We start from the raw sequence: 14,686 nt of genomic DNA on the forward strand, positions 1-14,686 counted from the left end.
TTCTTCTGTGAAAAATGAACAAATTCGAAACTTGTGTTAGGGAAAGCTTGTGAAAATGTGTACACGAGTCTATATGAAATTATTCCTTTTATAGAGGATGAAAAATCAGTAATCCACATGCTCACAACTCAGGAATGCATGTTTGTCGAATCCGTCATGCATGTAACATGTACGGAACACGGAATATCATGTTGAAGGAATCTATTCAAATTACATATCTCTAGGGTAGAATTCGCTCCAAGAGGGTTTTTCTGGGATCAAAGTGTGATTCTTGAAACTGGTGATAGGAGAAGCAACGAAGTCCAAGGAACTACTTCAAAGTGCATAAGTAACTTGTATGGTGGTTGAAACATCTCTCATGCGCATGTCCACAGCTCAGAAATGCATGTTTGAAGAATCCGTGATGCATGAAACATGTTCGGAATACGGAATGCCATGGTTATGTAAACAATGTAAATTACATGTGTATTGGTGAGAATTCGCTCAAAGAGTGTTTTCGACTGCCAAATGTCCGATTTTAGAACCTGGTGATACAAAAAACTTATGAAGTCAGAGTAAATATTTCAAAGTGTAATATATGCCTTCTTTGGTGGATGAAAGTTCACTAATCCACATGCTCACAACTCAGAAACGCATGTTTCTCGAATCCGTCATGCATGTATCATGTACGGAACCCGGAATGCCATGTTGATGGAATTCATGTAAATTATATATCTATTAGGTTGAATACACTCCAGAAGTATTCTTCTGTGAAAAATGAACGAATTCGAAACTTGTGTTAGGGAAAGCTTGTGAAAATGTGTACACGAGTGTATATGAAATTATTCCTTTTATAGAGGATGAAAAATCAGTAATCCACATGCTCACAACTCAGGAATGCATGTTTGTCGAATCCGTCATGCATGTAACATGTACGGAACACGGAATATCATGTTGAAGGAATCTATTCAAATTACATATCTCTAGGGTAGAATTCGCAACAAGAGGGTTTTCTGGGATCAAAGTGTGATTCTTGAAACTGGTGATAGGAGAAGCAACGAAGTCCAAGGAACTATTTCAAAGTGCGTAAGTAACATGTTTGGTGGTTGAAACAACTGTCATGCACATGTTCACAGCTCAGAAATGCATGTTTGAGGAATCCGTGATGCATGAAACATGTTCGGAATACGGAATGCCATGGTTATGTAAACAATGTAAATTACATGTGTATTGGTGAGAATTCGCTCAAAGAGTGTTTTCTACTGCCAAATGTCCGATTTTAGAACCTGGTGATACAAAAAACTTATGAAGTCAGAGTAAATATTTCAAAGTGTAATATATGCCTTCTTTGGTGGATGAAAGTTCACTAATCCACATGCTCACAACTCAGAAACGCATGTTTCTCGAATCCGTCATGCATGTATCATGTACGGAACCCGGAATGCCATGTTGATGGAATTCATGTAAATTATATATCTATTAGGTTGAATACACTCCAGAAGTATTCTTCTGTGAAAAATGAACAAATTCGAAACTTGTGTTAGGGAAAGCTTGTGAAAATGTGTACACGAGTCTATATGAAATTATTCCTTTTATAGAGGATGAAAAATCAGTAATCCACATGCTCACAACTCAGGAATGCATGTTTGTCGAATCCGTCATGCATGTAACATGTACGGAACACGGAATATCATGTTGAAGGAATCTATTCAAATTACATATCTCTAGGGTAGAATTCGCTCCAAGAGGGTTTTTCTGGGATCAAAGTGTGATTCTTGAAACTGGTGATAGGAGAAGCAACGAAGTCCAAGGAACTACTTCAAAGTGCATAAGTAACTTGTATGGTGGTTGAAACATCTCTCATGCGCATGTCCACAGCTCAGAAATGCATGTTTGAAGAATCCGTGATGCATGAAACATGTTCGGAATACGGAATGCCATGGTTATGTAAACAATGTAAATTACATGTGTATTGGTGAGAATTCGCTCAAAGAGTGTTTTCGACTGCCAAATGTCCGATTTTAGAACCTGGTGATACAAAAAACTTATGAAGTCAGAGTAAATATTTCAAAGTGTAATATATGCCTTCTTTGGTGGATGAAAGTTCACTAATCCACATGCTCACAACTCAGAAACGCATGTTTCTCGAATCCGTCATGCATGTATCATGTACGGAACCCGGAATGCCATGTTGATGGAATTCATGTAAATTATATATCTATTAGGTTGAATACACTCCAGAAGTATTCTTCTGTGAAAAATGAACGAATTCGAAACTTGTGTTAGGGAAAGCTTGTCAAAATGTGTACACGAGTCTATATGAAATTATTCCTTTTATAGAGGATGAAAAATCAGTAATCCACATGCTCACAACTCAGGAATGCATGTTTGTCGAATCCGTCATGCATGTAACATGTACGGAACCCGGAATATCATGTTGAAGGAATCTATTCAAATTACATATCTCTAGGGTAGAATTCGCTCCAAGAGGGTTTTTCTGGGATCAAAGTGTGATTCTTGAAACTGGTGATAGGAGAAGCAACGAAGTCCAAGGAACTATTTCAAAGTGCATAAGTAACTTGTTTGGTGGTTGAAACATCTGTCATGCGCATGTTCACAGCTCAGAAATGCATGTTTGAGGAATCCGTGATGCATGAAACATGTTCGGAATACGGAATGCCATGGTTATGTAAACAATGTAAATTACATGTGTATTGGTGAGAATTCGCTCAAAGAGTGTTTTCTACTGCCAAATGTCCGATTTTAGAACCTAGTGATACAAAAAAATTATGAAGTCAGAGTAAATATTTCAAAGTGTAATATATGCCTTCTTTGGTGGATGAAAGTTCACTAATCCACATGCTCACAACTCAGAAACGCATGTTTCTCGAATCCGTCATGCATGTATCATGTACGGAACCCGGAATGCCATGTTGATGGAATTCATGTAAATTATATATCTATTGGGTAGAATACACTCCAGAAGTATTCTTCTGTGAAAAATGAATGAATTCGAAACTTGTGTTAGGGAAAGCTTGTGAAAATGTGTACACGAGTCTATATGAAATTATTCCTTTTATAGAGGGTGAAAAATCAGTAATACACATGCTCTCAACTCAGGAATGCATGTTTGTCGAATCCGTCATGCATGTAACATGTACGGAACACGGAATATCATGTTGAAGGGATCTATTCATATTACATATCTCTAGGGTAGAATTCGCTCCAAGAGGGTTTTTCTGGGATCAAAGTGTGATTCTTGGAACTGGTGATAGGAGAAGCAACGAAGTCCAAGGAAATATTTCAAAGTGCATAAGTAACTTGTTTGGTGGTTAAAATATCTGTCATTTGCATGTTCACAGCTCAGAAATGCAATTTGAGGAATTCGTGATGCATGAATCATGTTCGGAATATGGAATGCCATGTTTATGTAAACAATGTAAATTACATGTGTATTTGTGAGAATTCGCTCAAAGAGTGTTTTCTACTGCCAAATGTCCGATTTTAGAACCTGGTGATACAAAAAAATTATGAAGTCAGAGTAAATATTTCAAAGTGTAATATATGCCTTCTTTGGTGGATGAAAGTTCACTAATCCACATGCTCACAACTCAGAAACGCATGTTTCTCGAATCCGTCATGCATGTATCATGTACGGAACCCGGAATGCCATGTTGATGGAATTCATGTAAATTATATATCTATTAGGTTGAATACACTCCAGAAGTATTCTTCTGTGAAAAATGAACGAATTCGAAACTTGTGTTAGGGAAAGCTTGTGAAAATGTGTACACGAGTCTATATGAAATTATTCCTTTTATAGAGGATGAAAAATCAGTAATCCACATGCTCACAACTCAGGAATGCATGTTTGTCGAATCCGTCATGCATGTAACATGTACGGAACACGGAATATCATGTTGAAGGAATCTATTCAAATTACATATCTCTAGGGTAGAATTCGCTCCAAGAGGGTTTTTCTGGGATCAAAGTGTGATTCTTGAAACTGGTGATAGGAGAAGCAACGAAGTCCAAGGAACTATTTCAAAGCGCGTAAGTAACTTGTTTGGTGGTTGAAACATCTGTCATGCGCATGTCCACAGCTCAGAAATGCATGTTTGAGGAATCCGTGATGCATGAAACATGTTCGGAATACGGAATGCCATGGTTATGTAAACAATGTAAATTACATGTGTATTGGTGAGAATTCGCTCAAAGAGTGTTTTCTACTGCCAAATGTCCGAGTTTAGAACCTGGTGATACAAAAAACTTATGAAGTCAGAGTAAATATTTCAAAGTGTAATATATGCCTTCTTTGGTGGATGAAAGTTCACTAATCCACATGCTCACAACTCAGAAACGCATGTTTCTCGAATCCGTCATGCATGTATCATGTACGGAACCCGGAATGCCATGTTGATGGAATTCATGTAAATTATATATCTATTAGGTTGAATACACTCCAGAAGTATTCTTCTGTGAAAAATGAACGAATTCGAAACTTGTGTTAGGGAAAGCTTGTGAAAATGTGTACACGAGTGTATATGAAATTATTCCTTTTATAGAGGATGAAAAATCAGTAATCCACATGCTCACAACTCAGGAATGCATGTTTGTCGAATCCGTCATGCATGTAACATGTACGGAACACGGAATATCATGTTGAAGGAATCTATTCAAATTACATATCTCTAGGGTAGAATTCGCAACAAGAGGGTTTTCTGGGATCAAAGTGTGATTCTTGAAAATGGTGATAGGAGAAGCAACGAAGTCCAAGGAACTATTTCAAAGTGCGTAAGTAACATGTTTGGTGGTTGAAACAACTGTCATGCACATGTTCACAGCTCAGAAATGCATGTTTGAGGAATCCGTGATGCATGAAACATGTTCGGAATACGGAATGCCATGGTTATGTAAACAATGTAAATTACATGTGTATTGGTGAGAATTCGCTCAAAGAGTGTTTTCTACTGCCAAATGTCCGATTTTAGAACCTGGTGATACAAAAAACTTATGAAGTCAGAGTAAATATTTCAAAGTGTAATATATGCCTTCTTTGGTGGATGAAAGTTCACTAATCCACATGCTCACAACTCAGAAACGCATGTTTCTCGAATCCGTCATGCATGTATCATGTACGGAACCCGGAATGCCATGTTGATGGAATTCATGTAAATTATATATCTATTAGGTTGAATACACTCCAGAAGTATTCTTCTGTGAAAAATGAACAAATTCGAAACTTGTGTTAGGGAAAGCTTGTGAAAATGTGTACACGAGTCTATATGAAATTATTCCTTTTATAGAGGATGAAAAATCAGTAATCCACATGCTCACAACTCAGGAATGCATGTTTGTCAAATCCGTCATGCATGTAACATGTACGGAACACGGAATATCATGTTGAAGGAATCTATTCAAATTACATATCTCTAGGGTAGAATTCGCTCCAAGAGGGTTTTTCTGGGATCAAAGTGTGATTCTTGAAACTGGTGATAGGAGAAGCAACGAAGTCCAAGGAACTACTTCAAAGTGCATAAGTAACTTGTATGGTGGTTGAAACATCTCTCATGCGCATGTCCACAGCTCAGAAATGCATGTTTGAAGAATCCGTGATGCATGAAACATGTTCGGAATACGGAATGCCATGGTTATGTAAACAATGTAAATTACATGTGTATTGGTGAGAATTCGCTCAAAGAGTGTTTTCGACTGCCAAATGTCCGATTTTAGAACCTGGTGATACAAAAAACTTATGAAGTCAGAGTAAATATTTCAAAGTGTAATATATGCCTTCTTTGGTGGATGAAAGTTCACTAATCCACATGCTCACAACTCAGAAACGCATGTTTCTCGAATCCGTCATGCATGTATCATGTACGGAACCCGGAATGCCATGTTGATGGAATTCATGTAAATTATATATCTATTAGGTTGAATACACTCCAGAAGTATTCTTCTGTGAAAAATGAACGAATTCGAAACTTGTGTTAGGGAAAGCTTGTGAAAATGTGTACACGAGTCTATATGAAATTATTCCTTTTATAGAGGATGAAAAATCAGTAATCCACATGCTCACAACTCAGGAATGCATGTTTGTCGAATCCGTCATGCATGTAACATGTACGGAACACGGAATATCATGTTGAAGGAATCTATTCAAATTACATATCTCTAGGGTAGAATTCGCAACAAGAGGGTTTTCTGGGATCAAAGTGTGATTCTTGAAAATGGTGATAGGAGAAGCAACGAAGTCCAAGGAACTATTTCAAAGTGCGTAAGTAACATGTTTGGTGGTTGAAACAACTGTCATGCACATGTTCACAGCTCAGAAATGCATGTTTGAGGAATCCGTGATGCATGAAACATGTTCGGAATACGGAATGCCATGGTTATGTAAACAATGTAAATTACATGTGTATTGGTGAGAATTCGCTCAAAGAGTGTTTTCTACTGCCAAATGTCCGATTTTAGAACCTGGTGATACAAAAAACTTATGAAGTCAGAGTAAATATTTCAAAGTGTAATATATGCCTTCTTTGGTGGATGAAAGTTCACTAATCCACATGCTCACAACTCAGAAACGCATGTTTCTCGAATCCGTCATGCATGTATCATGTACGGAACCCGGAATGCCATGTTGATGGAATTCATGTAAATTATATATCTATTAGGTTGAATACACTCCAGAAGTATTCTTCTGTGAAAAATGAACAAATTCGAAACTTGTGTTAGGGAAAGCTTGTGAAAATGTGTACACGAGTCTATATGAAATTATTCCTTTTATAGAGGATGAAAAATCAGTAATCCACATGCTCACAACTCAGGAATGCATGTTTGTCGAATCCGTCATGCATGTAACATGTACGGAACACGGAATATCATGTTGAAGGAATCTATTCAAATTACATATCTCTAGGGTAGAATTCGCTCCAAGAGGGTTTTTCTGGGATCAAAGTGTGATTCTTGAAACTGGTGATAGGAGAAGCAACGAAGTCCAAGGAACTACTTCAAAGTGCATAAGTAACTTGTATGGTGGTTGAAACATCTCTCATGCGCATGTCCACAGCTCAGAAATGCATGTTTGAAGAATCCGTGATGCATGAAACATGTTCGGAATACGGAATGCCATGGTTATGTAAACAATGTAAATTACATGTGTATTGGTGAGAATTCGCTCAAAGAGTGTTTTCGACTGCCAAATGTCCGATTTTAGAACCTGGTGATACAAAAAACTTATGAAGTCAGAGTAAATATTTCAAAGTGTAATATATGCCTTCTTTGGTGGATGAAAGTTCACTAATCCACATGCTCACAACTCAGAAACGCATGTTTCTCGAATCCGTCATGCATGTATCATGTACGGAACCCGGAATGCCATGTTGATGGAATTCATGTAAATTATATATCTATTAGGTTGAATACACTCCAGAAGTATTCTTCTGTGAAAAATGAACGAATTCGAAACTTGTGTTAGGGAAAGCTTGTGAAAATGTGTACACGAGTCTATATGAAATTATTCCTTTTATAGAGGATGAAAAATCAGTAATCCACATGCTCACAACTCAGGAATGCATGTTTGTCGAATCCGTCATGCATGTAACATGTACGGAACACGGAATATCATGTTGAAGGAATCTATTCAAATTACATATCTCTAGGGTAGAATTCGCTCCAAGAGGGTTTTTCTGGGATCAAAGTGTGATTCTTGAAACTGGTGATAGGAGAAGCAACGAAGTCCAAGGAACTATTTCAAAGTGCATAAGTAACTTGTTTGGTGGTTGAAACATCTGTCATGCGCATGTTCACAGCTCAGAAATGCATGTTTGAGGAATCCGTGATGCATGAAACATGTTCGGAATACGGAATGCCATGGTTATGTAAACAATGTAAATTACATGTGTATTGGTGAGAATTCGCTCAAAGAGTGTTTTCTACTGCCAAATGTCCGATTTTAGGACCTGGTGATACAAAAAAATTATGAAGTCAGAGTAAATATTTCAAAGTGTAATATATGCCTTCTTTGGTGGATGAAAGTTCACTAATCCACATGCTCACAACTCAGAAACGCATGTTTCTCGAATCCGTCATGCATGTATCATGTACGGAACCCGGAATGCCATGTTGATGGAATTCATGTAAATTATATATCTATTGGGTAGAATACACTCCAGAAGTATTCTTCTGTGAAAAATGAATGAATTCGAAACTTGTGTTAGGGAAAGCTTGTGAAAATGTGTACACGATTCTATATGAAATTATTCCTTTTATAGAGGGTGAAAAATCAGTAATACACATGCTCTCAACTCAGGAATGCATGTTTGTCGAATCCGTCATGCATGTAACATGTACGGAACACGGAATATCATGTTGAAGGGATCTATTCATATTACATATCTCTAGGGTAGAATTCGCTCCAAGAGGGTTTTTCTGGGATCAAAGTGTGATTCTTGGAACTGGTGACAGGAGAAACAACGAAGTCCAAGGAAATATTTCAAAGTGCATAAGTAACTTGTTTGGTGGTTAAAATATCTGTCATGTGCATGTTCACAGCTCAGAAATGCAATTTGAGGAATTCGTGATGCATGAATCATGTTCGGAATATGGAATGCCATGTTTATGTAAACAATGTAAATTACATGTGTATTTGTGAGAATTCGCTCAAAGAGGCTTTTCTAGTGCCAAATGTCCGATTTATTACCTGGTGACAGAAAAAACCTATGAAGCCAGAGTAAATATTTCTAAGTGTATATATGCCTTGTTTGGTGGATGAAAGGTCAGGAATCCACATGCTGAGATCTCAGAAACACATGTATGCCGAAACCGCCATGCATGTAGCATTTACGGAACCTGGAATGCCCTGTTGATGGAATGCATTTAAATTACATATCTGTTAGGTGGAAATCGCTCCAGAGGTATTCTTCTGTGAAAAATGCTCGAATTCAAAACTGGTGTTAGGGAAAGCTTGTGAAAATGTGTACACGAGTCTATATGAAATTATTCCTTTTATAGAGGATGAAAAATTAGTAATCCACATGCTCACAACTCAGGAATGCATGTTTGTCGAATCCGTCATGCATGTAACATGTACGGAACACGGAATATCATGTTGTAGGAATCTTTTCAAATTATATATCTCTAGGGAAGAATTCGCTCCAAGAGGGTTTTTCTGGGATCAAAGTTTGATTCTTGAAACTGGTGATAGGAGAAGCAACGAAGTCCAAGGAACTACTTCAAAGTGCATAAGTAACTTGTTTAGTGGTTGAAACATCTCTCATGCGCATGTCCACAGCTCAGAAATGCATGTTTGAAGAATCCGGGATGCATGAAACATGTTCGGAATACGGAATGCCATGGTTATGTAAACAATGTAAATTACATGTGTATTGGTGAGAATTCGCTCAAAGAGTGTTTTCGACTGCCAAATGTCCGATTTTAGAACCTGGAGATACAAAAAACTTATGAAGTCAGAGTAAATATTTCAAAGTGTAATATATGCCTTCTTTGGTGGATGAAAGTTCACTAATCCACATGCTCACAACTCAGAAACGCATGTTTCTCGAATCCGTCATGTATGTATCATGTACGGAACCCGGAATGCCATGTTGATGGAATTCATGTAAATTATATATCTATTAGGTTGAATACACTCCAGAAGTATTCTTCTGTGAAAAATGAACGAATTCGAAACTTGTGTTAGGGAAAGCTTGTCAAAATGTGTACACGAGTCTATATGAAATTATTCCTTTTATAGAGGATGAAAAATAAGTAATCCACATGCTCACAACTCAGGAATGCATGTTTGTCGAATCCGTCATGCATGTAACATGCACGGAACACGGAATATCATGTTGAAGGAATCTATTCAAATTACATATCTCTAGGGTAGAATTCGCTCCAAGAGGGTTTTTCTGGGATCAAAGTGTGATTCTTGAAACTGGTGATAGGAGAAGCAACGAAGTCCAAGGAACTATTTCAAAGTGCGTAAGTAACTTGTTTGGTGGTTGAAACATCTGTCATGCGCATGTTCGCAGCTCAGAAATGCATGTTTGAGGAATCCGTGATGCATGAAACATGTTCGGAATACGGAATGCCATGGTTATGTAAACAATGTAAATTACATGTGTATTGGTGAGAATTCGCTCAAAGAGTGTTTTCGACTGCCAAATGTCCGAGTTTAGAACCTGGTGATACAAAAAACTTATGAAGTCAGAGTAAATATTTCAAAGTGTAATATATGCCTTCTTTGGTGGATGAAAGTTCACTAATCCACATGCTCACAACTCAGAAACGCATGTTTCTCGAATCCGTCATGCATGTATCATGTACGGAACCCGGAATGCCATGTTGATGGAATTCATGTAAATTATATATCTATTAGGTTGAATACACTCCAGAAGTATTCTTCTGTGAAAAATGAACGAATTCGAAACTTGTGTTAGGGAAAGCTTGTGAAAATGTGTACACGAGTCTATATGAAATTATTCCTTTTATAGAGGATGAAAAATCAGTAATCCACATGCTCACAACTCAGGAATGCATGTTTGTCGAATCCGTCATGCATGTAACATGTACGGAACACGGAATATCATGTTGAAGGAATCTATTCAAATTACATATCTCTAGGGTAGAATTCGCTCCAAGAGGGTTTTTCTGGGATCAAAGTGTGATTCTTGAAACTGGTGATAGGAGAAGCAACGAAGTCCAAGGAACTATTTCAAAGTGCGTAAGTAACTTGTTTGGTGGTTGAAACATCTGTCATGCGCATGTCCACAGCTCAGAAATGCATGTTTGAGGAATCCGTGATGCATGAAACATGTTCGGAATACGGAATGCCATGGTTATGTAAACAATGTAAATTACATGTGTATTGGTGAGAATTCGCTCAAAGAGTGTTTTCTACTGCCAAATGTCCGAGTTTAGAACCTGGTGATACAAAAAACTTATGAAGTCAGAGTAAATATTTCAAAGTGTAATATATGCCTTCTTTGGTGGATGAAAGTTCACTAATCCACATGCTCACAACTCAGAAACGCATGTTTCTCGAATCCGTCATGCATGTATCATGTACGGAACCCGGAATGCCATGTTGATGGAATTCATGTAAATTATATATCTATTAGGTTGAATACACTCCAGAAGTATTCTTCTGTGAAAAATGAACGAATTCGAAACTTGTGTTAGGGAAAGCTTTTCAAAATGTGTACACGAGTCTATATGAAATTATTCCTTTTATAGAGGATGAAAAATCAGTAATCCACATGCTCACAACTCAGGAATGCATGTTTGTCGAATCCGTCATGCATGTAACATGTACGGAACACGGAATATCATGTTGAAGGAATCTATTCAAATTACATATCTCTAGGGTAGAATTCGCTCCAAGAGGGTTTTTCTGGGATCAAAGTGTGATTCTTGAAACTGGTGATAGGAGAAGCAACGAAGTCCAAGGAACTATTTCAAAGTGCATAAGTAACTTGTTTGGTGGTTGAAACATCTGTCATGCGCATGTTCACAGCTCAGAAATGCATGTTTGAGGAATCCGTGATGCATGAAACATGTTCGGAATACGGAATGCCATGGTTATGTAAACAATGTAAATTACATGTGTATTGGTGAGAATTCGCTCAAAGAGTGTTTTCTACTGCCAAATGTCCGAGTTTAGAACCTGGTGATACAAAAAACTTATGAAGTCAGAGTAAATATTTCAAAGTGTAATATATGCCTTCTTTGGTGGATGAAAGTTCACTAATCCACATGCTCACAACTCAGAAACGCATGTTTCTCGAATCCGTCATGCATGTATCATGTACGGAACCCGGAATGCCATGTTGATGGAATTCATGTAAATTATATATCTATTAGGTTGAATACACTCCAGAAGTATTCTTCTGTGAAAAATGAACGAATTCGAAACTTGTGTTAGGGAAAGCTTGTGAAAATGTGTACACGAGTCTATATGAAATTATTCCTTTTATAGAGGATGAAAAATCAGTAATCCACATGCTCACAACTCAGGAATGCATGTTTGTCGAATCCGTCATGCATGTAACATGTACGGAACACGGAATATCATGTTGAAGGAATCTATTCAAATTACATATCTCTAGGGTAGAATTCGCTCCAAGAGGGTTTTTCTGGGATCAAAGTGTGATTCTTGAAACTGGTGATAGGAGAAGCAACGAAGTCCAAGGAACTATTTCAAAGTGCGTAAGTAACTTGTTTGGTGGTTGAAACATCTGTCATGCGCATGTTCACAGCTCAGAAATGCATGTTTGAGGAATCCGTGATGCATGAAACATGTTCGGAATACGGAATGCCATGGTTATGTAAACAATGTAAATTACATGTGTATTGGTGAGAATTCGCTCAAAGAGTGTTTTCGACTGCCAAATGTCCGAGTTTAGAACCTGGTGATACAAAAAACTTATGAAGTCAGAGTAAATATTTCAAAGTGTAATATATGCTTTCTTTGGTGGATGAAAGTTCACTAATCCACATGCTCACAACTCAGAAACGCATGTTTCTCGAATCCGTCATGCATGTATCATGTACGGAACCCGGAATCCCATGTTGATGGAATTCATGGAAATTATATATCTATTGGGTAGAATACACTCCTGTAGTATTCTTCTGTGAAAAATGAACGAATTCGAAACTTGTGTTAGGGAAAGCTTGTGAAAATGTGTACACGAGTCTATATGAAATTATTCCTTTTATAGAGGATGAAAAATTAGTAATCCACATGCTCACAACTCAGGAATGCATGTTTGTCGAATCCGTCATGCATGTAACATGTACGGAACACGGAATATCATGTTGTAGGAATCTTTTCAAATTATATATCTCTAGGGAAGAATTCGCTCCAAGAGGGTTTTTCTGGGATCAAAGTTTGATTCTTGAAACTGGTGATAGGAGAAGCAACGAAGTCCAAGGAACTACTTCAAAGTGCATAAGTAAATTGTTTAGTGGTTGAAACATCTCTCATGCGCATGTCCACAGCTCAGAAATGCATGTTTGAAGAATCCGGGATGCATGAAACATGTTCGGAATACGGAATGCCATGGTTATGTAAACAATGTAAATTACATGTGTATTGGTGAGAATTCGCTCAAAGAGTGTTTTCGACTGCCAAATGTCCGATTTTAGAACCTGGAGATACAAAAAACTTATGAAGTCAGAGTAAATATTTCAAAGTGTAATATATGCCTTCTTTGGTGGATGAAAGTTCACTAATCCACATGCTCACAACTCAGAAACGCATGTTTCTCGAATCCGTCATGTATGTATCATGTACGGAACCCGGAATGCCATGTTGATGGAATTCATGTAAATTATATATCTATTAGGTTGAATACACTCCAGAAGTATTCTTCTGTGAAAAATGAATGAATTCGAAACTTGTGTTAGGGAAAGCTTGTCAAAATGTGTACACGAGTCTATATGAAATTATTCCTTTTATAGAGGATGAAAAATAAGTAATCCACATGCTCACAACTCAGGAATGCATGTTTGTCGAATCCGTCATGCATGTAACATGCACGGAACACGGAATATCATGTTGAAGGAATCTATTCAAATTACATATCTCTAGGGTAGAATTCGCTCCAAGAGGGTTTTTCTGGGATCAAAGTGTGATTCTTGAAACTGGTGATAGGAGAAGCAACGAAGTCCAAGGAACTATTTCAAAGTGCGTAAGTAACTTGTTTGGTGGTTGAAACAACTGTCATGCACATGTTCACAGCTCAGAAATGCATGTTTGAGGAATCCGTGATGCATGAAACATGTTCGGAATACGGAATGCCATGGTTATGTAAACAATGTAAATTACATGTGTATTGGTGAGAATTCGCTCAAAGAGTGTTTTCTACTGCCAAATGTCCGATTTTAGAACCTGGTGATACAAAAAACTTATGAAGTCAGAGTAAATATTTCAAAGTGTAATATATGCCTTCTTTGGTGGATGAAAGTTCACTAATCCACATGCTCACAACTCAGAAACGCATGTTTCTCGAATCCGTCATGCATGTATCATGTACGGAACCCGGAATGCCATGTTGATGGAATTCATGTAAATTATATATCTATTAGGTTGAATACACTCCAGAAGTATTCTTCTGTGAAAAATGAACGAATTCGAAACTTGTGTTAGGGAAAGCTTGTGAAAATGTGTACACGAGTCTATATGAAATTATTCCATTTATAGAGGATGAAAAATCAGTAATCCACATGCTCACAACTCAGGAATGCATGTTTGTCGAATCCGTCATGCATGTAACATGTACGGAACACGGAATATCATGTTGAAGGTATCTATTCAAATTACATATCTCTAGGGTAGAATTCGCTCCAAGAGGGTTTTTCTGGGATCAAAGTGTGATTCTTGAAACTGGTGATAGGAGAAGCAACGAAGTCCAAGGAACTATTTCAAAGTGCGTAAGTAACTTGTTTGGTGGTTGAAACATCTGTCATGCGCATGTACACAGCTCAGAAATGCATGTTTGAGGAATCCGTGATGTATGAAACATGTTCGGAATACGGAATGCCATGGTTATGTAAACAATGTAAATTACATGTGTATTGGTGAGAATTCGCTCAAAGAGTGTTTTCTACTGCCAAATGTCCGAGTTTAGAACCTGGTGATACAAAAAACTTATGAAGTCAGAGTAAATATTTCAAAGTGTAATATATGCCTTCTTTGGTGGAT

The sequence above is a fragment of the Vicugna pacos genome, unplaced genomic scaffold, assembly GCF_048564905.1.
Source record: "Vicugna pacos unplaced genomic scaffold, VicPac4 scaffold_15, whole genome shotgun sequence".
Classification (NCBI taxonomy): domain Eukaryota; kingdom Metazoa; phylum Chordata; class Mammalia; order Artiodactyla; family Camelidae; genus Vicugna; species Vicugna pacos.